Raw genomic sequence first — 24,757 nt, forward strand, 5'->3', positions numbered from 1 at the left:
TAGATATGAATTAAGATGTTCCTCAAGTATAAAATATACACTGGATTTTGAAGACAGCACAAAAATATATAATATATCTAATTTATAATTTTTATATTGATTGTATGTTGAAATGATAGTATTTTGGGTATAGTGGGTCAATTTGAACTATATTATAAAATTAACTTTACTCATTTTTTTTCTTTATTTAATGTGGCTGCTAGAAAAAAATTAAATCACACATATATCTTAATATTTCTCTTGTGCACTCTGGTCTAGAGGCTTACTACTCAAGCAGTAGTCTGTGCATCAATAGGCAGGATGTCACCCGGGAACTTCTTGGAAATACAGAGTCAGAATATGCATCTAAAAAAATCCCTGAGCAACTTGTTTGACCATTAAAGCTTGAGATGCAGTGATCTAGACTGTGATCACTCACCCACTCTTCCTCTGTATCTCTGGCACACAGAAGCTGCTCAATCAAAGCAATTTTGCAGCTTCCCATCACACACTTGCCATTCCCCTCAAATGGCTGCCATACTAGACCCTGATCAAGCTATCTGCTAAACAGCACTGGTTTGCTGCTCTTGTCTCCCCTGGTCTTCCCTGCCCTTTAGCTACCTGTAAACTAATCCTAACTACTTTTCCTCCACATATTATAATCAGAGACTCATAGAATGCTAGAACTGGACAATAACTAACACAGGTTCATTGCCCTGGAAGGAGAGCCTGAGACAGGGATTTCTATTCTGCTTTTTCAGGGAGTGATCTCAGAAAAAGATGAGTGAAGGAAGCAGAATTGATAGGAGGAAAAAAAAACGCTAAGCAAGGATATAGTCTCCACTGAAGACTACCTTTACCCTGATCCTAGAGAGATGGTCTGGAGTCCAAGTTGTGCTACAGTGTTGTTCCCACATTAAGGCAAAAGTGGCCCTTTTGCTACTTTCAAGCTAGTCAGTCATTGGCTGACACTGGGGGTCAATGCATGGGCTTCATGCTAAGTGCCTTCCTTTTTTAAATTCTCTTAAATTTTTATTGGAGTATAGTTGATTTACAATGTTGTGTTAGTTTCTGCTGTACAGCAAAGTGAATCAGTTATACATATACATATATCCACTCTTTTTTAGAGTCTTTTGCCATGCAGGTCATTACAGAATTGAGTAGAGTTCCCTGTGTTCACTATATTGATGATATGTTAATTGGACCTGGTAGACATGAGGCAAGTGGATAACTTGTATCTTAATATATGTGCTCCAGAGGGTGGAAGATAAACTATACAAAGATTCAGGGCCTCCCATATCCATGAAAATTTTAGGGATCTCTCACTTTCTGACTCAGGATAAAACAACAGAATGGTTTCTTGAAGGTACAGCTTAAGTACCATCTTGGGAATGATGCCATGTCAGGATGATGCACTGTCCTCAGAAGACAGTTTATATATTCAATCAAAGACGTCGCCAATAAGTAGAATGCATGGTCCAGAAACCAAAGTGTTAAAGTGGAAGTCACTCCAAGCCACTATATTGTTGTTATTAACCTATATTGTGACAGAGAGCAGAAGAATTAACATAGCCTTGACCATGTATGTATACAGTTGTCTATCTCCTGTGAACACAAACTGCTTCTGATCCTGCTTCTGATGTGGGCCCTCCCAAAGGACATGGACCGTTGTTGGCTTTTCCATTTTTTAAAAAAATATTAGAACCTGGCAAGCATTCCCACCTCTATAAGCCTTTTGGTTTCTTCTCAACAGTTTGCCACAGCAGCTCTGGCATCTCTACATCACTTAGTGTTGGCCATCACCCTTTCCAAATGTCCAAGAGTCATTCCAGAAATGTATTAGAATCACTCAGCACTATTGCCAAGGGTTTAACTTCTGTATCACAGGGGAGTGCTTCCATATCACCAAACTGTCCCATGTCCAGACTTATATTCCTCCCCTCTTGCTTCAGCATCCTCAGGATTCTCAGGCATACTGTCCTGGTTTCTACTGATAAATGTAGGCCGGGAGCTGCAGCAATTTGGACACATAATTCCTCTCCTCTCTTTACCTTACCCAGCATCTCCCCAGTCAGGATTTGCTAAGATTTGATTTTCTGCTGGCCAGTATAAGTCTAGGGAAGATTCTGAGGAGGGTGGGGATTATTATGTTAGGCACTCACCTCATTTGAAGCTTCTGCATAGTCCTTAAGCAAATAGACTGTGATCTTCCAACAAGGGGAGTAGGGCAATTCTGCAGGTGCAGAGCATTGAAGGGAATTTAGGAGTTCAAGGGTCTCATGTGCATTTACCCACACACCTCCACCCAAGACTCAAGGTCACTCTCTTAACAGGGCACTGACTTTAATGTAAGACACTTGCCAGGGTTGAGAATTCAATCTTCTCTGAAATTCTGCTACTCTTACAATTAGGTCCTGAGCCTTGCCTTCAGCATGGTATGTCCTCTGGCTGCAGGAAATAAGGGTCTCCTTGAATGTTGCCAAAGAGGCCTTCCTACCCTAACTCTTTGCTTTATATTGCTGATAAATAGATACGTGCTTTGTCATCTCTCTTAAACAAATTAATGGCACATAGCAAGAACCACTCAACATCAGTCCTTATAGTTATTTCCCCGCATTGCTCAATCCCACTAGACATTACATCAGGTAGTAGATCCCTTTTCATCTATATCCCATTCCAGTTCACCATGGTGAACTAAATAGTGTTAGCACCTATTCAACTGCAGCATGCCAGGGACTATCAAATTCCACTTACCATCAGTGGTAGCATCCTCACTGTTATCCACCCCCAGAATAATCCAGAATGAATGAACTAACTATAGAAACCCATCCTTAGAGTCTGATCCTAAAACTACCTCCTAGACTCATAAAATGTGAGAACTCAAAGATGCCTGTCTTAATCTATTTCCCTGGGAACAGAGCCTGAGACAGAGATTCCTGTTCAAGTGATTTTGGGTGAATGCTCTGAGGAGGAGAGGCAAACAAGATAAGGCTAGTGGCGGGAGGAGCGTAGAGAGGGAGCTGCTCAAGAATGTGTTCTCAGCTAGATACGCTTCAATCTGATCCCACAGGGAAGTTCTGGAGCTCAAACTGCACCCCAGAATTGATTCCAACTTGAGGCAAGGACCACATGCCAATTAGTCATTTGTTGAGGACTGCCCTGTCCTGGTTGGGGATTTGGGGTGGTGGTGTGCATAGTATCCCAGGCAAGGTGGCTACCATTTCCCCAAAAGTTTTCCTTTAGAGAAGAGGGCATCTGTGAGTTCTATCCATGGACACTGAAAACAGCTGAGACAAGTGGACTGACCAGTAAAGGGAATCTTTGCAGACATGAATAGCATTTAATATAAGGCCTTAAAAATTAGTTAACTCAGTAATTAAAAATTTTTTTTTTGCCTTTTGTATCACATACTTCTTTAAGTCATTGAAAGTTGTGAATTCTCTCCACAGAAAAATACATATGTGTAAAGATATTTATGTATACTAAAAAGAGGTTGACAGATGAGATTATTAAACCCCAAAGAGTTTATATGACTTGCCCAAAATTTTTGCTGTAAATTAGAGCAGAATGAGATGGCCAGACAACCAAAGTTCTAAACACCAAAACCTTTTGATGAAAAAAAATTTTATAATGAATTATACATACTTGATGTTTTGAACCAACAAGGTATCTGAAATGTTTCTTGTTACATAAATTCACAGATATGTTAAAGTCATACACGTGATCCTCAAAATTTTTTTGCATTTAAATATTGCTGCTTGCCACTTTAAAACAATCATAAATTTCTACTTAGAAGAGGGGTGTTATGCTACTGCGATTAGAGGAAAGGATAAACATTCAAATATAACCAGGACTCAGAAGTGCCTCATCCTTACCAAAAGCACAAACCTTAATGTTTTTGCTTTCTTCTTATTAAGAATATCTAAAGTGTGAATTAAAGTTTGCAAGTTCAGAGTATTTTTAAGAATGTCTGTAAATTTTAAATTCCCTGTCTTCTCATTAGTGATGTTTTCTATAATACAGGTACTATTATAAGACAAGGAGGCTTTGGTTTTTAAAAGTGCTTTAAATAGGTCTTATTCTGTGCTAGAATATTTTTTATAATGAAAAGCTATTGACTGTTCCTTTAAAAACAGCTTTTGGATGTCAACTTGCTACTTTGGAAGTCACTAGGGGAAAACAGAGAAAAATACAGTATATTTTTAAAGAATGACTAATTTCACTGGCAATTTGAGCCCTTTGGGGTCTTAACATTTTTAGTTTGATATTTGACCTCAGAGTATAATAGTTTTCTGTTTTTCATAGATAGTATGGATTTGCAGGGGCGGGTAGCTGTGGTTTCAGAATGGTGATTTGAGACCCAGGAAAAATGGCTCTAGTTCTGGAATTTGAAATGATAATTTTGCTCATCTAAAATTGATATGCACACATACTTAACATAGTATATTTACATGCATATTACACATACATACTCAACTCTTTTTATTTTCTGTAGCCTTCTATCCCTCAGTACACATAGTGAAAAGTGCTTGTGTTTCAAGTGTGTGGCAGGGTGAGTTTTCACACTGTCAACTTACCTGGTAGAGATTCTGGTACCCAATTCTGATGTGAGAAGAGGGGGTTTTCCCGCACCACCAAGCAATTATCAGACATCAGCTGGCCGTCTTACAATTCAACTCAGTACTGGCTCTATCTACCCAGAGGTAGCATCAGATTCCATAGGTTAAGGGCTCAGTCCCACTGCCCTCCACTTCAGATGCCAAGAGCAAGTTGAGGTTGTTACCTGTACTTCTCACAAACGGGCTATAGATTGAAGGTTCCCACGCACCCTCTTGGGTATAATTAATTTGCAAGAGCTGCTCACAGAACTCAGGAAACCAGGTTACCAACTATATTACTGGTTTATTACAAAGGATATTAAAGAGTACAATGCAAGAGCCAGATGAAGAGCTTCTGTCTTCATGAAGTTTAGGGCCTGGCATGGTGGCACATGGAATCAGTTTGGATCACCAATGTGGAAACTCTCCAAACATCCTCCTTTGGGGTTTTTATGAGTGTTTAATTATACAGGCCTGATTGATAAATCATTGGCCATTGGAGATTGATTCAACCTTCAGCCCTTAGCCCCTTCAATTTTTCCATTGAGGCTTCCCAAGTTTGTAATATGGTAGCAGCTCTATTTTCTTCAGTGCACTGTATTGATAGATGCTCTTGGGAAACACATTACCTGGTTTTGCAAAATGCACTTAGGAATTTCTTTGAGTTCTTTTCCACCTGTCATCTTCACCTGGTGGGCAAACAGGCACAGAACATAAGTATAAGTTTCCATGCTGGAGGAATCCTCACTTTGTACCAGTGGCATCAACCACAGCTAAAATCTACATGGGAAACTGCTGCCCCATCTGGAGGGGCTCTGTGTTCTCTCTTATCTTTTTTCTAGATCCTTTTCTACATAAGAAAATGTACATCCTCTAAATGTACCCATTTTATCTTTCTACCATTCATACCACTATCTCACTATGATGACTTTGTATGATTAATAACCAAGTCATACTTCCATAGTATTGAGCTGAGGAGTAAGTAGTTGAAAAATAAGGTACTGTTTATTAAAAGGGCACATGGTAATTCTTCATAAATATGTTATTCTACCTTCTATCAGAGGAAGCATTATTTTTTCCAATACTGGAAAACAGTTGAAATCATTTAATTTACATTTTCAAATTATGATTTTACTACACTTAGACCCAAGAGAAAGACTTTGCAGTAGGCACTAATTTATTTCATCAGTCTGCTCTTGATTATGTCTTTTGTCTCAAGTTCCTATCATGTTTGATTCTTTGGGGCAACATTTTCTATTTGATCTCTTTTAATTCCATTTATTTGTTCTTAACTCCTCCTTGGGCTCTTTCTCAATTGCAATATAAATGCAGAAATGAAAGGTTACTGTCCTAGGAATAGACACAGCATTTATAAGCAAATTTTTCCTTTGTAACCCCTGACTTAAGCTATGAGAACACCTGTAAAAAAATTAATGTGAAACCAAAAACCTTTGCCAGTCAGATTTCTAAAGGCTGAATCCAAGCTCTGACTCCATTTAAAATTAAAGCTCAAGAGAATTATTTAGAAGTACATTATTTGTTAAAAAACCTTCAAATGAATGAATAAAATCAATAATCAAATAATTTAATAAGAATTTTTATTGCTGAAAACTGCCTACTTTAACATAAAACTATTGTTCACTAAATATGGCTATATTTTTCTGAGAATTGATTTATCATCCTGAGATTTAATAATTGAGCACTGAAAGATGTTGATGATAAATATTATAACCTAAATGTTGAGAACTGCCCTAAGGCAATTTGATAATTCCTAATTATTAGGTACTTTTGGTAAATAACAATAGCCTGGTTCAAAGAGATATGTAAGGACAATACATATCTTTGTTCTTCTCCATCAAAGCCTTACAATGGACTCTTACAATGAAAGCAAGTCTCAGACCAAAATTTGCCACAGCTGCAAATACAGGAAATCAAGTAGGAACAACAACAACAAAAAAGAGAATGGAATATCATACAGTCTTAAAAAGGAAGGACATTCTGACACATGATTGAACATGGAGGAACCTTGAAGATGTTATGCTAAGTGAAATAAGCCAGTCACAATAGGACAAATACTGTATGATTCCATTTACATGAGGTACTTAGAGTAGACAAAATCCTAGAGACAGAAAGTAGAATGGTGATTGCAAGTGGCTGAGGGCAGGGAATAACTCTCTATTGTTTAGTGGTTACAGAGTTTCAGTTTTATAAGATGAAGAGTTCTGGAGATATATGGTGGTGGTGGTACCACATTATGAATATACTGAATACCACCAAACTGTACATTCAAGAATGGTTTACAAGGTAAATTTTATGTTATATGTATTTTACCACAATACTAAAAAATGGGGAAGATAAAAAGGTAATTAACTTATTCTGTAAATTCAGTGACATCCCTGAACTTTGTTCTTTCAAGCACTTTGAAAGAAAGATTCACTCAAGGCAGATGCAACAATATTCTTTCTGTAGGGTTCTGCCAACCTCCTGGTAAGATCAGATGACAGACGCCTCCAAGAATGTCTAGACATGTGATGCAATGGAGTCTTCAGGCATGGGATCAAGATGTTCTCAACAGCATAGCCTCTTGGAATTGCTAGATTCTTATTTCCTATTCATGCAAGTGTAGAAGTAACTGTGAAGTTCTTTTTGCCAATCTGTATACTTTGAACACAACTGGCCACATGAATGAAGAATCATTTCTAACATCCATATACTAATTATCAAATCTCTTGGTGTGGATCAATGATAAATCTAGTCGTTCTGGTTAGTCTTTCAAATACTAGCTAAACATCTCTGGGATATGGATTCCTTATTAATTATTTCAATCATTAGCAAGTTATCCTGGAATGTAAATTAAAACTAATATATATATATATCACACTATTTCTCTACCTGCAGATTAATAGCCCTTATTAGTTACTGGATTACCCTTCATTGATTCTTTTGAAATAACATATAGGTTATTATGTAAGCATTTTAAGGGCAGAAAATGTCTATCTTCCTTACAACCTCTCCAACTAATTCATCCCCGCCACCCCTCTTATTTTCCCAACTTTCTTGTTTTCCCCTCCAGCCTGATCTTTCAGTGTTTCAGGGAATGACTTCTATGTTAAGCCCAATTTTATGTCCATCCCATTACTATTTTCTTCACTGGGGTGGAACTGGGACACTCAGAAAATAGGCTGATTTTCCTTCTATGTGGAAGGAATGAGACAAAGTTGTAAATATCCAACAATAAAAATATTTATTATGTATTTCATTAAAAATTCATCATAAATTTACAATCTCCCACTGCCCTAGGAGAACGGTCCTTGGTACCTGGAGGGTCCTTTGCTGGTGAGCTCTGTGAGGTATGAAAGTTTAGAGGTAGAAATTAGAAAAATGCTAAGTTGCTCTGAAGAAGGAAAAGAGAGAGAGAGAGAGAGGAGATTGAAATACCTAAGCAAAGAAGGGCTAGGAGGACAGAAATCGGGGGAGCTGAGCTGAGACCTGTGAGGTGGAGAGGGCAGAAAGAGGAATCTGGTGATTGTGCAGCCAGGAGCAAAGACTCAGGAAGGGACAGCCAAGTGAGATTTTAAAAGTGATATGCCATGTGAGGTGCAACATGATCCTTCTGGGATCCACAAAACTACAAAGATTGCAATGTGCTTACTTTGGTTGAATTTCTTGTGGAAACAGAGACAAGAGCTGACTGAGAAGAAGAGGGACAGCTGACCTGTAGGTTATATAAAGATGCCAAAGATGCCTTAGAACCCACCTCTGAGTATGAGGGGCTGAGATTTGGTACACTGTATAGAACAGTGGAGGAGTTGGAGCCATGTTCTGCATACACCAGGGATAGAGCAGCTGGCTATTCCTGCTACTTTCATACTAGGTACTAGAGAAGACACACTATAAATCAATACTAGGAGTTTCCTAGCTTTGCCAAAGAGCAATAAACACATAGCATTGGTGCACAACATTCTCCCATTAGTCCTTTTGCAAGTAAACATTTAAAGCATTTGGTACCTTAAAAATTTGTTATTTCTTCATTTTTATCTACTTTTTCAGCTACCCAATTGTATCTTCTAGGTCTATCCCACTAAAAGTACACAGCAGATGAGAGGGTGTGGAGAAAAGGGAACCCTCTTGCACTGTTGGTGGGAATGTAAATTGATACAGCCACTATGGAGAACAGTATGGAGGTTCCTTAAAAAACTAAAAATAGAGCAACCATGTGACCCAGCAATCCCACTACTGGGCATACACATGGAGAAAACCATAATTCAAAAAGAGACATGTACCACAATGTTCATTGCAGCACTATTTACAATAGTCAGGACATGTCCATCAACAGAGGAATGGATAAAGATGTGGTACGTATATACAATGGAATATTACTCAGCCATAAAAAGGGTCATTTGTAGAGATGTGGATGGACCTAGAGACTGTCATACAGAGTGAAGTAAGTCAGAAAGATAAAAACAAATATGGTATGTTAACGCATATATGTGGAATCTGAAAAAATTGGTATAGACAATCTTATTTACAAAGCAGAAATAGAGACACAGATGTAGAGAACAAACGTATGGATACCAAGGGGGTAAGGGGGGGGGGCGTGGGATGAATTGGGAGATTGCAATTGACATATATATACTATTGATACTATGTATAAAATAGATAGCTAATGAGAACCTACTGTATAGCACAGGGAGCTCTACTCAGTGCTCTGTGGTGACCTAAATGGGAAGGAAATCCAAAAAATAGAGAATATATGTATACGTATAGCTGATTCACTTTGCTGTATAGTAGAAACGAACACAACGTTGTAAAGCAACTGTACTCCAATAAAAATTTAAAAAACAAAAGAAAACAAAAGGTACACAGCAGAAATAGGAAAGGCACATATACCAAGAAGAAAGAGAATAGGAAGGCATAATAAACGTGGCCAAAAATATAAAATATATGCTAATAGTTCAGAGAGCAGCCACAGCTTAGAACATATTGTGCCAAATCACAGTCAGGATCTATTTATGATTCCAGGTTTCCAAACCGAGCGCCTGACTAGGATTTAGCACTGTCCAGTTTAATGGTCACCAATTCGGACAAATACATGGAAAGCACATTACCAAATTTAAGAGAGCTCAGTGGTAAAAACAGTTAATAATACTCTAAATAATAGAATCAAGATTTTTGAAATATTGGTAGATTTGTATCATTAAACATAACCAACGTGATAGTTATCAGCTATATGGATTGCCAGTTACACAGAGACTTGTCTTTTGAGCTCTAGACTCATACTTCCATCTGCCTAGTTGACCTCTCTTCTTGGATATCTTATGGAGATCTTAGGTTTTATATATTCCAAACCAAATTCTTGCTCTTCTTCTCTAAAGCATGTTTCTCTTCCAATATTGTCTATATAATTTGAGTGCTACTTCCATCCAGCCAGTTATGCAAACAAGAAATATAGTACAGTCGTCATGGACACCAGCTTCCCCTCAAAATCTCTCAAATATGAAGATTATTCTGTTTCTACCCATAATCCCAACATTTCTCAGTGGCCTCCTAATTGGTCTTCTTGGATCTATTCTTAACCCCTTCTAATTCATCCTCCACACTATGGCTAGATTAATATTTTCAAAACACAAATCTGAGCAATTCACCCAGTTGCTTGAGCTCCTCAATGGATTCTCACTGCTCTGGCAACAAAGAACAAAATATTTATCATATCCCGTGAAGCCCTGCATGATATAACCCTTTTTTATCTTGCTAGCCTCATTTTACATGACACTCTTACTCTCTGGCTGTATACCAGTCCCAAGAGCTTCTTTCTGAACTGACAATTGACAGAGCTTTGCACAGACTTATTTGTGTGATTATTTAATTGTCTCCTATACTAGGATGAAGCTCCCAGAAGGGTAGAAACGATTCTTGTTTCATTTACCATTGAATTCCCAGTATGCGGCACAAGATTTGACACATAGTAGGTACCTATCAAGTATTTGTTTAATGGCAAAAAGATAAAAGTTAATGGAAATACATGTTAAAATTCTGTATTTTGTTCCAAAATCTTAATGAATCAGAAGAATTGGATTTGAATTTATGACAAGTTCAGTATAAATAGAGTATAACTGCCACGAGAAAACTACTACAATCTTTGATTACACTAATGGACATATAATGTAATGGTCAAGGGACATGAAAGCTCCTCTGTGCTCTGCACTGCCAGACTGTGTCTGTAGCAATATGCCTTTGTACTTGCTGCTCCTGCAATACTCGTGTCTTCATGTCTCCACGTGGCTTACCCTTATCTCTTTCATATATTTGCTCAAATATCCCTGCATCAGTCAGGGTTCCAACAGGAAATAGCATACTTGAAATAGGATAATGTCGAAGAAGTCTCATGAACAAAGGGACTATTTTCAAAGGTGTGGATATAAAGAAACCACAAAGGATAGTGCAGTAACCTAGAGCTCACCATCCCTAGGCCTAAAGGGACAAGAAAGGGAGTGGTTACTGGAAACAGAAGGAGAGAGAATCCTTGAGAGGAGCCAGACTTCTAATAGAGGGACACAGTCAACCTGAGAGTCCTCACTAAGCGACGACCAAGGAATAAATATCTTGACCTCACTCTCCTCCCTCCCTCCAATATCTTACTAGGATCCCCAATGGTTAACCCAAACGGGAAGCCAGTTGGCAGGGGAACTGCTGATCTACTCCACAGGTCAGCCTCCTGAGATGGAGAATAGGTGGGATAAGAAAAGAGAGCAGATCTAGAGGGGTGACCAAAAGATAATGGGCACAGTCACCTTTTTGGTGACTCCCTGATCACTATTTTACATTGCAACCCCACCTCCACCCTCAGAAGGTCCTATTTCCCTTCCCTGCTTTGGTGTTTTTCCACAGCACATATTACTTTCTAACATACTGTATGTTTTACTTTTTTATTTGTTGTTTTTCCCATTAAGAATATAAGCTCCACAGGGTAAGGACTTTTATCTGTTTTGTTCACTGCTGTATCCTATCCTTAGAGATAGGCCATGTGATAGATGCTCAATAAAAATGTCTTGAGTGAATGAAAGCACTGAGTCCTGTGTTCTCATTTTTAAGTTTCGTGCATTCTTAAGGGGGACATCAAATATTAGAAGAGAACACTAGGATAGTGAAGGGTGTGGTCTGCATGTGCCATAAGTGGTTGAAAGGCCTGATCACACTTGGCCTAGAAAAGATATGACAAAGGATTGACTTCAAATCTGTAGAGGGCTAACCTTTGAAGGTTAGCCCTATGAAAACAGACTTATTCTATTAATATGTTACATAAGAGGACAGAATTAAGGGCACTGGATGAAATGTTATTAAGCAAGAAGAGTTCAGGTCAACATAATGAAACTATTTGATTAATTAGAGCTGTCTACTGACAAGACAAGGAAAATATTGCCTCCTTCAGAAGTAAATTGCTCAGCGTTGGAAGAGCCCTATCATAACTGAATGGCTATCTTCTAGGATATTTTGGAACTGATTGCTAAATTGGATGGAAAGTTGAATTTCCCATATAAGTGCACCAAATATATGTTTTGATTGAATAACTGAATGCTTATACAAAATGCTTTGTATTTGACAAAAGTCAAGGTCAAAATAAAATATTACCGTCACAGGATGAATTTCTGGGATATCAAAATAAAGCTGAAGTTTTATTTTAAAATATTACTGTAATATTGGTATTAAATTGTAGTAGCTATTTTAAAAGTCTGGCATTATAATATGATCATTAATCATCACTTAGCACCATAGCTACTAGATTGCTTATATGGTAACTGCACTGCATGTTTGTGATACTAAGCGTTCACCTTCAGTTGAGGTTGGTGGAGATGCAAGATATGTTTTGGCTGGTTCTACCAATACTGGATACTGCAGTTATATTATTAATCTTTCCTTCCTCTCTAATAATAACCAACCAAGGTTATCCTCTCTTAACTTTCCTAACTTATCCTCTGTTAACTCTCGGAACCCCAAGATTCTGTTACTAGTGATGGATGCAATTTCAATGATAAACCCAAACACTGAAGCCTCATGCCCTGACTGAGCAAAACACTTTCTGAAGCAGACTTAATTTACTTGCTCTTACTTTAAAAAAATGTTTTCTCTCTTTCATGTGCCCATTGCGTCACATAATCACTTCAGAGAATTTTTTCCTTAAACCTTGGATCTAGTAACATATGAAAATAGTAATATGATTGGTTTTTAAAATTAAAAAAGTCTCTATATTATCAGAAATGACACTCTAGTCAGTATTTGGCTTTTTGGCCCTCCAAAGACTGAGGCCAAAGTTAAAGATGAATTCTGCCTCAAGACTGACTATGTAAGACAGGCCTGAACTTCCATGCATCCTTGGTTTTTTAGGGTGCCTTCCAGTCCTAAAATTCCATGATTCTGTTATTTTACAGATAAGGAAACTGAAGTTCAGGCAGGTTAAGTCATTTGACCAAAACTAGCACATAGTTAATGCGAGAGACAGGCTTGGGTCTTTCGCCAGAGTGGCTTTCATTTGTTCCATTATGCATATTGCAAAGGATAAAACTGTTAAATATATAGTTAAAATGTCTACTATCATGGACGCAATGTGTCTAGAACTTTGCCCTCTAACTGTGTCAAAGCAAATCAAACTATAATCTTTTTCTTTTTTTTGAAGAATTAGAGACGTGGCCTTCTTTACTTGGTACCTACACTGAAGTTAGCAAATGAAGCTATTGGATTGCAAACTTGTGATCCTTTCAGTAAAGGACAGAAGTGACAGCCACTCTGGTTATTAAAGGATATGGGACAGAGATATACATGAAATAATATGTACCAGTGTGAATGATGCTATTTTTGGTAAATTTGTAAATTTTATGTCCACAATGCCCAAGGCCATAAACTTAAATATTAAAGCACACTGCAGGTTCGACCTTTTGCAGGGAAAGCAATAGGCTGACAGATTGAGACCTTGCTGCTGCCAGAGAGTGAGCTAGAGTGAGAAGTGTCACAATATTTGAGAGATTATATTTGCCTGGATTACTTTGGGAAGACAGCACATATGAATCACGTTTTTTTAATTCTCTGCTCTTTCTTTTTATTACTCCCTGATAAATAACAATTGCTTCCATAAACCAATTTCATTTAAATTGTTAAACCAAACAACTAACATTTGGAATAGGTCCCATAACAACATTTGAAGATGGAAGGTGTATGTAACCTTTTGACTAGTAATATTTTCAATGTTAGGTAAGTGAATTGGTTACACAAGAGTGCTTTGAATTATTAATTTAGAAAAGACAACTCTAAGGTGAGGGGCAGCAGACTCAAATTGATTAGGAAATTACTTCAATAATCTGGAAGGAACTACTTTAATGAAAGTTAGTGTTAAAATGTGTATCCTTCTAATTAGGTTAGAAGTTAATGTGAACTCTACCTAATGGTTACTGTAGTAGCTATCTAAATTGTAAAACAGTTCCTTACTTTAAAAATGACATATTTAAATAATTTTATTCTTTACAAGACGCTGTCACCTATTGTTCTCATTTGATAATTTTCTTTGATAATCACAACAATTAAGACATACCATTTAAGATAAACCATTTTTATAGCTGAGGAAACTTGGAGTTAAAGTAATAACTTGCCTAAGGTCATGTAGTTGAAAAATGATGAATCTCAAATCTTTGACATTTTCACAATATCATGATTTTCTTTGAAAGATTTTTCCTCTTAGGTGTTTTAAGAATTGGAAAATTATCATAACTGGTAGAAAAAATTCTGGCTTGATTTTATTAATACTAATATTAATTTATTCATTATATATTTATTATGACATAATATTTATATATTTTAATTATTATGTAACCATATTAAAGATACTTATAACTAATATAATAAATTCCTGATTTACTGCCACTAGAGTGGTTTGAATGGAATTACATTCCATTCCTATAGTAATAAAATATAAATTAGCATGCATTGGTTAATTTCAATTACAAAATTAGATTTCTTCAGCTTTTTCGGATTTGATTTGACCTCAGTTCAATTTGGAATATGTCCACTTAGCCTTACACATCTTGAAGAGAGAGAATTAAAAGTAAAACTAAACAATTACCTTTTCCTGAGGTCTCTTTCCATCTCCATCCCTATTACCTACAAATCTCTAGGAGCATTGCCTTTCTCAATAATTTTAGCACTAGGTTCATAACTTCACTAGTGCAGGAACATTCAGCTACATAGGTATTACTTTGCCAATACCTTTCTGGCCTTATTGCCTCTCTGTCCAACCTGGCTCCATGGATTGCCATTTTTTCAGTTCTTTTACGACACCTTCATTCCTTTGGCTCTTCTCCTTTAGCCATGTTCACTTTCCCAAACCTGAACCTCATGTAAATCACATCATTGTACTTTTTTTTTTCTTCCTGGGATGCTGAACATTTTGAATAAGGTCACAAAACCTACATACAGATTTCTACTATCATTCAAGCCTCAGCTGGGCTCTCTCTGATGTTCAGTAACCTTTCATTCTGTGTTTAATTAACTACACTCACCACTTATAATGTACATCTTTTATTTTTGCCTGACCAAATATCTATTTCCATGTTCTGATAACAGCACCCAATATTCCTTTGAGGAACTACGCCTCTGCCACTTTCAGTCTATGTGATCTGAGTAAAGAGGTTGATTCCCCTCAACACCAACATCCCAACACACACACACACACACACACACACACACACACACACACACACACACACACACACACACACACACACACACAGAGTTTTATGGGTCATCAAATAATACTGAACTGGCCAACCTGCTAGTTATCTCCTTTTAGTGACAGTAATTGATGGGGATGGGCATGCCATCCAGGTCTATATACTGAGACTCAGTTCCAGAAATTTGCTGCAACTATTGGGAAAGAAGTATTCTTTTTCCATTGTGGTTGCTAACTTGGTTGAATTTACTCCTAGAGTTCCTGGTGGCCAATCTTGTCATGACATAGACTGATCTTGCCTAAAACTAAAGCCAACACAGAGCCAAAAATAGAGGGAAAAGATGGAGATATTTTGTCCATGGCATCATTTGATCACTTAGATCCAAAGGTACATAAAACTATAATAGACTTATTCTTATGAAATAATGAATACTTTCCTTGGGCCAACTAGAGTTGGAGTTCTGTCATCTCACTGAAATGAGTCCTAACTAATTATTACTCTATAGAAACTATTTTCTTAAAAGTTGTCAATAATACTAACAACAGCTAATATTTATTGAGTATTTACTATGTGCCAGATATTTTCAGCACTTTTCGTGGATAAAAGCATTAAAACCTCTTAACTCTATAGTGTTATTATTATAATCTTCTATTTACAGATGAAGAAACTGAGGCACAGCAAGAAAGAAACTTGTCCTAAGGTTTTATGATTATAAACAGTAGAGCTGGGATTCAAGCCAGGGCACTACGATTCCAGAGTCACACACCTGAGCTATTATTCTATGTTGCCTCATGGGTCAGCAAACCAGTAACTTTTCCTCAACCTGAGACTCTTTGCCACATTTGACACTATTTTCTTCACACTCTCATGCAAAGCAAAGGCTTTTAGATTAGATTGGGCCTACCTGGATAATCCAGGATAGCCTCCATATTTGTGTTCATAACTCTAATTATATCAGCAAAGTCTCTTTTACTATGCAATGCAATATATTCACAGATTCCAGGGATTAGGACGTGGACATATTTTGGTGGCCATTCCACCTACCACAGTTTTCTTGGGTGTAACCTTCACCTCTCTTTTCTATTAGACCCCCTACCTCACCTCTTTGTAGTGGTAGAGCATATTTTCCAATTGTTTTCTGAGAAAGAATGCATGAAAACAATATTTAAAACTTTGTATATCTGACAATGTCTTTTTTTAACCTTTATTTATTTTTATTTTTATTTATTGTTTTTAGTTTTGGCCGCACCATGCGGCATGCGGTATCTTAGTTCCCAGACCGGGGACTGAACCGATGCCCAGTGCATTGGGAGTGCAGGGTGTTAACCACTGGACTGCCAGGAAAGTCCCTTTTTAACCTTTATTAACTTCTAGATTGGAAATAATTTTCCTTCAGAATTTATCTTTCACTTATGTTTCTGTCAAAAAGTCCAATGCCATTCTGATTTCTGAATCTTCATAAATGATCTATTTTTTCCTCCCAGGACCCTGTTAAGATCTTTCTCCTAGAACCATGTGTTTTGAAATTTCATAAAAATACACTTTAACAAAGATAATTTTTATCCATTGAGCTGAGAGCTTGTATCCTATTGCCCCTCAGGGCTAAGAACTATTGTCCTGGTTTTCTTCAATAATTCTTTCTTCTGTTTGCTTTATTTACTATTAGAGATTTGACCTTTCCTTGCCTAATTACCATGGTTAGAACCTGCAGTACAATGTTGAAGAAAAGTAGCAAGAGTGGGACCTCCTTTGTCTTACCCCGATCTTAGGTAAAAGTATTCATTCTTTTACCATGAAGTATCATGTTAACTTCAGGTTTTCAAAATAGATGTCCTTTATCAGATTGAGGATGTTCTCTTCTATTCCTAGTTTGTTGGGTGTTTTTAATCATGAAAAAGTGCTAGATTTTTTCGAGTGCTTTTTCTTCATCTATTGAGATGATCCTGTAGTTCTTGTCCTTTATTTTATTAAGAGTGTATTACATTGATAGTTCTTTTTATTGAACCAACCTTGCATTCCTTAGACAAATCCCTCTTGGTCATGTTGTAAAATGCTTTTTCTACATTGCTGGATTTGGTTTGCTAGTTTTTTGTTGTGGATTTTTGTATCAATATTAATAAAGTCTGTAGTTTTCTTTTCCTGTGATGTTTTTGTTTGGTATTGTTTCTGTTGTTGATTTCATCGGATTTTCAGGTGGGAAATCATTGCATATCACCTTAGTCTTGGAACAAGGCTCTAAATAAGCCAGTCAGGTAAATGGAAATGTCTATATCTAGCAGAGAAAGCTGTACAGTCCTTTGAGGTCCCCCCACCCAGCTTCGTTCCCCTTCCTCAAGCCAACTAATAAAACTTGCTTTTTTATATTCCAAACCTTATTTATACTCTTTTGATCATCTATTTTCATTGCTCTGAATCCAAAGTTCACGACGTGCTGACAAGTCCACATTTACTCAAAGCAGCCCCCTGACTAAGCGCTTTTGATTTACCGCGGGTCATGAACTCACCTACCAACTGTAATTTGTCAAGAGTGGAAACAAAAACACTTTAGTAGTTAATCCCAGTTGCACTTGGATGGAACTTTAGGCATAAGAAGGTAAGCAACTAGGACAGTGACATCAGAAGGGAAAAGTAAACTCAGATAGTGGCGCTGCCTTAGGAAAAGTCTAGGCGTGGAGATGGGTCGGGGGATGCCAGCCATCTGAGCAGGTAATGGGCTCAGCAGGTGGGCTCGGAGCTCTGAACTACAGGAGGGGCTGGGTGAGGCCACGGGAGAAGCAGGCACTCGCAACTTCTTTTGCTCTGGTAAAAGGTTGACCAGAGAGCACAACTTTCCCTCGGTGCCGCCCGGCCCGGCGCAGCTGGCGCTGCTGGCAGGGCTGCTAAGGGTCGGGGCGGGGCGCCGCCCACGCGCGGCTCGGGCCGGAACCTGCTGAGGTGGGTGCGCAGAGCTGGAGGCGGCGGGGAGCGTCCGTGAGGCGAGACCGAGGCCGAGGGCTCCGGGCCGCCGGCGCAGCTCGAGCGCTTTCCGCGGGGTTTGGCTCCTGTCGCTTCCCGTCTCGCTGAACCTGCATCGCCGCCAACAGAGCCGCCGCCGCCGCCGGAGCTGCCGCCGCGAGTCCTCAGAGCCGGGCTGCGGGCGGCCGGGCGCTCCGGGACGACGCGCGGAGCGGACGGCTCCGGGACGCGGTCGCAGGTGAGGGCCGACGGCTTGGAGCTCGGCGGGGTGCGGCCGCCCGAGGGTCTGGTCTCGGCCCGGCCCTGCCTGGCCGCGGCGGCTCGGGCCCCACGCTCGCGCAGGGAGGACGCGCGGAAGGCTGGGCTGGGCTGGCCCGGCTGCTTCCCGGCACGGCCTCAGGTGATGCGGAGGCGGTTTAACTTTCGCACCTGAGGCTTGCGGGGCGGCGGCGGCGGCCTCGGGGCGCGATCCGGAGGGAGGGTGGAATTACACGGGGTCTGGAAACGTGAGCCGGGCGGCGCCTGGGGCGTGCGGGGGCGTGCGGGGCGGCGGTGGGGCGCCGCGGGGCCGGTGTGGGCCGCCCTCCAGGTGGGAGTTGAGGCGCTGTGTCCGGTTTCATCTCAGAGCTTGTGGGGAGAGTCGGCACACACCCCCTCCCACGGCCCGTTCCCTTCGCACAGACCCACTTTCTTTTGTCTGGTCCATTTCGGTATCGGCGTTTCAGCTGCTTTTGTTGCAGCCTCGGGTCCGGAGTGTACAGACTTGTTGTCAGGCAGAGGTCATGGGTAAGCTCTGAAATGCAGCGGGGCGGAGGTGGGGAGAGGGTCCATAGGGTGGTAGGGATTAGAGCCCTCATTAGCTCTAATGTGTATATCACCGAGTTCTTTTCGAGACAGTACTCAGTATTTTTGTAGCATCTAATAGTTTTAACACCTGGGAGAGCATTCATTAGTCAATTTCAAAGGAGCACTGTGTGGACAGGTTACTATTAAGTTACCCATTTTATAGACCAGACAGCTAAGGCACCCATGAGGAAAAGTGATTATTTCAAAAATAAGCAGGCAGCCCTTGTGGGAGCTGTGATTAGAGCTTATCTGACTGAGAGTTGTCCTCAGTCCGGTCAGTCACTCAACCTCAAACAAAACGTAGCGCTGAGTGCCTCTCTAATAGGCGTATTTTTATTTACTCATTAATTACTAAAACCTTTCTTTAAAAAAATAGAGTTGAGCCCTTTCATATTCCTGGACTAGTACCCCTAAAAGTGATACTTAAAAGACCAGAATCATTCCATTTGTTGAATAGGATCACTGGAATCGTAGTAAGGACTAAATTTGTTTGTCTTTTCATCTGTCAAACCATTAATCTCCCATATAAAAATGGGGCCACTGGGAGCCCCAGTATACCTAGTGATTATCATAGCAGAGACCCTAAATTTTTATTTAATGAATAAGTGGAATCGTGGTATGCCTGAGCAGCAAGTTTTCTTTTCTCATACAAAAGAATTAAACATTTAGAAGAATAATCATTTAAATAATTTCAATGAAAATTAACTTGTAATCATGTGCATATTATGTTGGGCTCTCTCTCCAGAGCCATCGACAATTTACCCATTTCCCTAGGGTTTGCTCTTAAATGATTTTGCCAATAGATCTTTTATTGCCCCATTTTTCTTCGTTCGTTTCATTTATATATTTGGTCTTTCAAAGTGAAGATATTTTTTCTTCTAAAATTCAAGGAAAAGAGTCTTTAAAAAAACAAGCTTTTTTTCCCTGGATAAAATAGACTTAATTAGGCTTTTATTAGTGTATCTGAGGATAGACACTAGCTTCTTTAATAAGTAACTCCTGTACATCAAGCAAGAATTCTTCCAGTCAAGTATGAATTAATAATCATTTTAATCCCTGTAATATTTTATGACACATCTACCTCATATAATGCCTTTTTATCAAACAGAATAAAGCTAAAACAAGTTCAGTTAAATTTTGCTAACTATATAGCACACATTTTAGGGCACAGTATGACTAGACTTAATCACTGACTCATGGAATAAACACAGTTCTCTTTCCCTTACACCATCTTCACTCAGCACTCTGGAAGAAAAAGAATGGTAATCTGTCCTATCTCTCATAAAGGGATATTTGGAGAATTAATGAAGTAGTGTCTGGAAAATATTTTAAACCCCTTGGAAGAAAGCTGCTTTGTGACTTCGAAGTGTGAATGTAGGGTCATGAAACACTACCCCTTCCCCCAAACATGCTGTCAGTTATGTTTTTTTTAGAGTGGTCATTTCAGGTAGTTATTTTTGGAGGCTAAATACTTGTTCCAAAAGTGCTGCTGCTATTCACAATTACTTTGAATATTTGAAAAATTTAGTTGACTTACAAGCAACATAAAAACATGATTTTAGAATCTCTTTTATAAGTACTTGTCTTTGGTTTATATTTTGTAATCAAAAACTATGTAACTCAGTTTGAACATCTCTTTTATTTGCTAAACTTGGCAGAATGATTTCTGCATGGTTGCAAAATTCAGCTCTACCTTCAAGATTTTACTGCTATTAAGGATATTTAAACAGTTACCACGAAGGCTATGAAGACAATTTTGAAAGGGTGTTTTAAAAATAGTTTTGGGACTTCCCTGGCAGTCCAGTGGTTAAGACTTCGCCTTCCAATGCAGGGGGTGCAGGTTCAATCCGTGGTCAGGGAGCTAAGATCCCACATGCCTTGGGGCCAAAAAACCAAAAAACATAAAACAGAAGCAATATTGTAACAAATTAAGTCTTTAAAAATGGTCCACATCAAAAAATCTTTTTAAAAATAGTTTTAATTAATGGCAAGATTATTAGAAGTAACCTTCCCAGAGTGACTACTCTGAAATGGGCACTGCTTACTTGTAGGTTTGTATACATTTGTAATACATATATGTATATCTGTGTGTACATTTGCATATTGTTAAACATTTTGAAAGTAATAATTTGGATTGCAACCTATCAATTATTTATTCAAGTAGAATACATTAAGTAAACCACATATAATACTGGAACTGTATTAAGTTGTGACTGTATTTCATATGAAAAATAGAACTTCACATACATGCAAGTGTAAATCTTTATAATAATTTAGAATCAAAATTTAGCTGCACATTATATGTTTTGAGTGTAATATAGCTAAGTCAAAATGGCCTTATCAAAATGCGAAATTGCTATTTTCAAAAAAATCATTAGCAAGTTGTGTGTGGGAGAGATTTTCTTGATCACACCAATTACTGATGTTCATTTTCTTCATTTCTGGATTGTTTGAAAATTTTGTATCTGTATTATACATATTATATATCATATAAGTGTCAGAAGTCTGTTATAACTATATTAGCAGTTAAGGAGATATTGGCCTAGTCCTCTAAATTCATCAAGCAGGAGTTTTATGATAAACATATGAAATCATTTCTGAGGGATCAGAAGTAGGGAATTTTCCATGCAGTCAATAGCTTGAGAACAGGGATAGTATTGTGGCTGCAAATATACCCCATTCCATTCCATTGAATAATAAATACATAATAAGGAGCATATGAAAAGAAGGGGTATTATCCTTTTGATATTCAAATGGAAAAAAGTTCCATTACTTAGCAGCCAAGTCTCTCATTTTAAATGAGAGTAAATGGTAACTTTGAAAGAAATCACCTATTTTGATATGCAGATTACTGAAGTGACAAATAAATTACCAGCTGGCAAGCAGAAATTTTCCCCTAGCATGGCCCTTTCTAAGATGAGCAACTGTGATGGTAAACATTACCTTCTGGTTATATACAGGGGTTTGTCTCCCACGTATTGGTCCTTGCCCATCTCATTCCATTGATGAATTGTACCTTGCCTCTGACCCTCACTCTAATCTCTGAGCTTACTTCATCTTTAATTGCCACCTTTGGGTGGAAAGTAGTTGGTTCAGAAAGGAAGACAGCAGAGGGAAGGGATGAGAATATCTGTTTCATGTATAACATGAATTTTTTTCTCGTTTTGGAAGGTTAATACTTCATTTTTGAGGTCTCATCAGAATTCCCTGCATCAGAACAGCCCCAATAAGTAGGCAGTCCCCAATAAAATGGTGACATAAAGATGCCCACATTAAAATATCTTCTTTTGGCCCTAGTATAAAATAATATGTACAAAAATAATATTATATTAACCAAAGCTAAGTATCTTTGGTACAGTAAACATTAACCACATAATTAACAAGATGTTTTATTGCTTTTCTTGATTTTAGAAAATATTTGAGGAAATGACTTGAATGGTGAGCCTTTTACAAAATGTAGCTGAGGAAACTGGAGCTGTTGCATTTTTTTTTTTTGTCTTGATAAATTTCTCTGTAGCAAGCAGAAATATTAGAGATTATTAATAACAGAACTGCCTTCAAGTTCTGTAATCTCTTTCCCTGATGTAACTGGTGGAAGAACCTTAGAAACAAGCAGTAGGTCATTAGCACAGATTTTAAAAGCAACTTCAAAACATCTTTCATAAAATTGCTGAGATAAGCATGAGGCATATTCTGATTGAGAATCTCCTGGCCTATTCATAAGCCTGGTGAAAAAAATTTTCCGACGAGCCAGAATTGAAATATGAACACCAATTTAGGCAGCATGGGATGAATAGTATAGATATGTGGGCCCATTGTATAATGAGTAAATTGGGGACTGTGTTAAAGTTTATTTAATAGAGTTAGAAATTAAAACTAAGGTATATTTTTCTAGCCATATTCTGCTTGAATTTTTGGTTTTATTTGTTCCCAGACCATTGGTCTCCTGGAAGATATATAAATTGTATAATTAATATTTGTATAGTTTCACCTGTCTGACTTAGAACTAGCTAAGGCTGTAGAGTCCTAAATAAAGCTTGCTGTACTCTAGTCTGACATTATACTTTTTGCTCACCCAACAACCATACCCTTTCCCAATTTAGTGTTTTGGCTTATATTATTTTCTTTGCTCAATATGCCCATTCCTCTCCATTCTACTTGCTAATGCTATCTAAATTCTCTCTTACCCTTTAAGACCCAGATGGAATACTACTTTTTTCCCAGAAATCCTTCCCTAACTCCCTATTTCTTGTTTTCAGTTTACCATATCTATTTGTTAATTACTCTCTGTTTTTGATAATTTCTTTTATTTTGGCCTTGAATTTGTTTGTTTTTTTTAACTTATTTTTATTGGAGTATAGTTGATTTACAATGTTGTGTTAGTTTCTGCTATACAGCAAAGTGAATCAGTTACACATACATGTATATGCACTCCTTTTTAGATTCTTTTCCCATATAGGTTATTGTAGAGTGTTGAGTAGAGTTCCCTGTGCTATACGGTAGGTTCTTATTATCTATTTTATGTATAGTAGTGTGTGTTTGTCAATCCCAATCTCTCAATTTATCCCTCCCCACCTCCCCGGTAATCATAAGTTTGTTTCCTACATCTGTGACTCTATTTCTGTTTTGTAAATAAGTTCATTTGTACCATTTCTTTTAGATTCCACATGTAAGCGATATCATGTGATATCCATCTGACTTCACTCAGTATGACAATCTCTAGGTCCATCCATATCACTGCAAATGGCATGATTTCGTTCTTTTTTTATGGCTGATATTCTATTGTATATATGTACCACATCTTCTTTACCATTCTTCCTTTGATGGACATTTAGGTTGCTTCCATGTCCTGGCTATTGTAAATAGTGCTACAGTGAACATTGGGGTATATGTATCTTTTCGAATTATGGTTTTCTCTGGATATATGCCCAGGAGTAGGAATGAATTTGTTTTCCACCTAGTTTTTTTTCCCTCTAAGGCACAGGTCAAATATTCGATATATATTTTCTTGAATCATGTATAGCACCTATAACTCTGTATACTAGCTGGACATATTCAACTTGAAAGGTTAGATCTACAAAAGATGTATTACTTAAGAGAGTAGGGTAGAATATCTTCATGCTTCATAATTGTGTCAGTGTTCTGGTAGAAAATACATAGCAGGCTCAAAATGGAGTAGTTCAGAAGATTAATATTAAAAGTGTTCCTGGATTAAAATAAACCAACAGTGGATGGTGAAGCATCTCAGGACTAACAATAGTGGGAACCATTATCATCCCTAGACCTGAAGGAGTGAGAGAATTGGATCATGACTGAAACCCAGAGAGGGTAGCTATGTGGGGAATGCTGCCTGACTAGACCTCCTCCGGCCTTTCTGTGATTGGGAAGAATGGGGAAATAAACACCCCAGCTTCACTCTCTTCCAGCCCTCTGATTTCCTGGTGGTGCTTCCCACTGGCAAATCCAACTGGAAGGCAGAAGATTAGGGGGCCCTATTTTTGCAGGTCAAAAGTCAGCCTCCTGGGAAATAGAGCAAGGTAGGGTGGAAAGTACCTCTGGAGTGGGGGGCGAGGGAGGCAAAGAATATCCAGTGCTATAATCATATCATCTAGAGAGTGTTTTGATTACAGTTACGTAAGCCTTTTTGTGCTGTTATTTCATAAA

The 24,757-nt window shown here is 38.2% G+C and overlaps 1 protein-coding gene across 2 annotated transcripts in view; it reads left to right on the plus strand.

The window, feature by feature from the left end:
* Positions 1–18,378: 18,378 nt before the first annotated feature.
* The window catches only part of RNF180 (ring finger protein 180), a 282,912-nt gene continuing 276,533 nt past the window's right edge, over positions 18,379–24,757 (plus strand). For both annotated transcript variants that reach the window (XM_082651886.1, XM_082651887.1), the window contains exon 1: positions 18,379–18,485. The gene's annotated coding sequence lies outside the window, so the exon portion shown is untranslated. The remainder of the gene's footprint in view (positions 18,486–24,757) is intronic.

This window comes from Grampus griseus (genome assembly GCF_964374135.1).
Source record: "Grampus griseus genome assembly, chromosome: 3".
NCBI classification, from domain to species: Eukaryota; Metazoa; Chordata; class Mammalia; order Artiodactyla; family Delphinidae; genus Grampus; species Grampus griseus.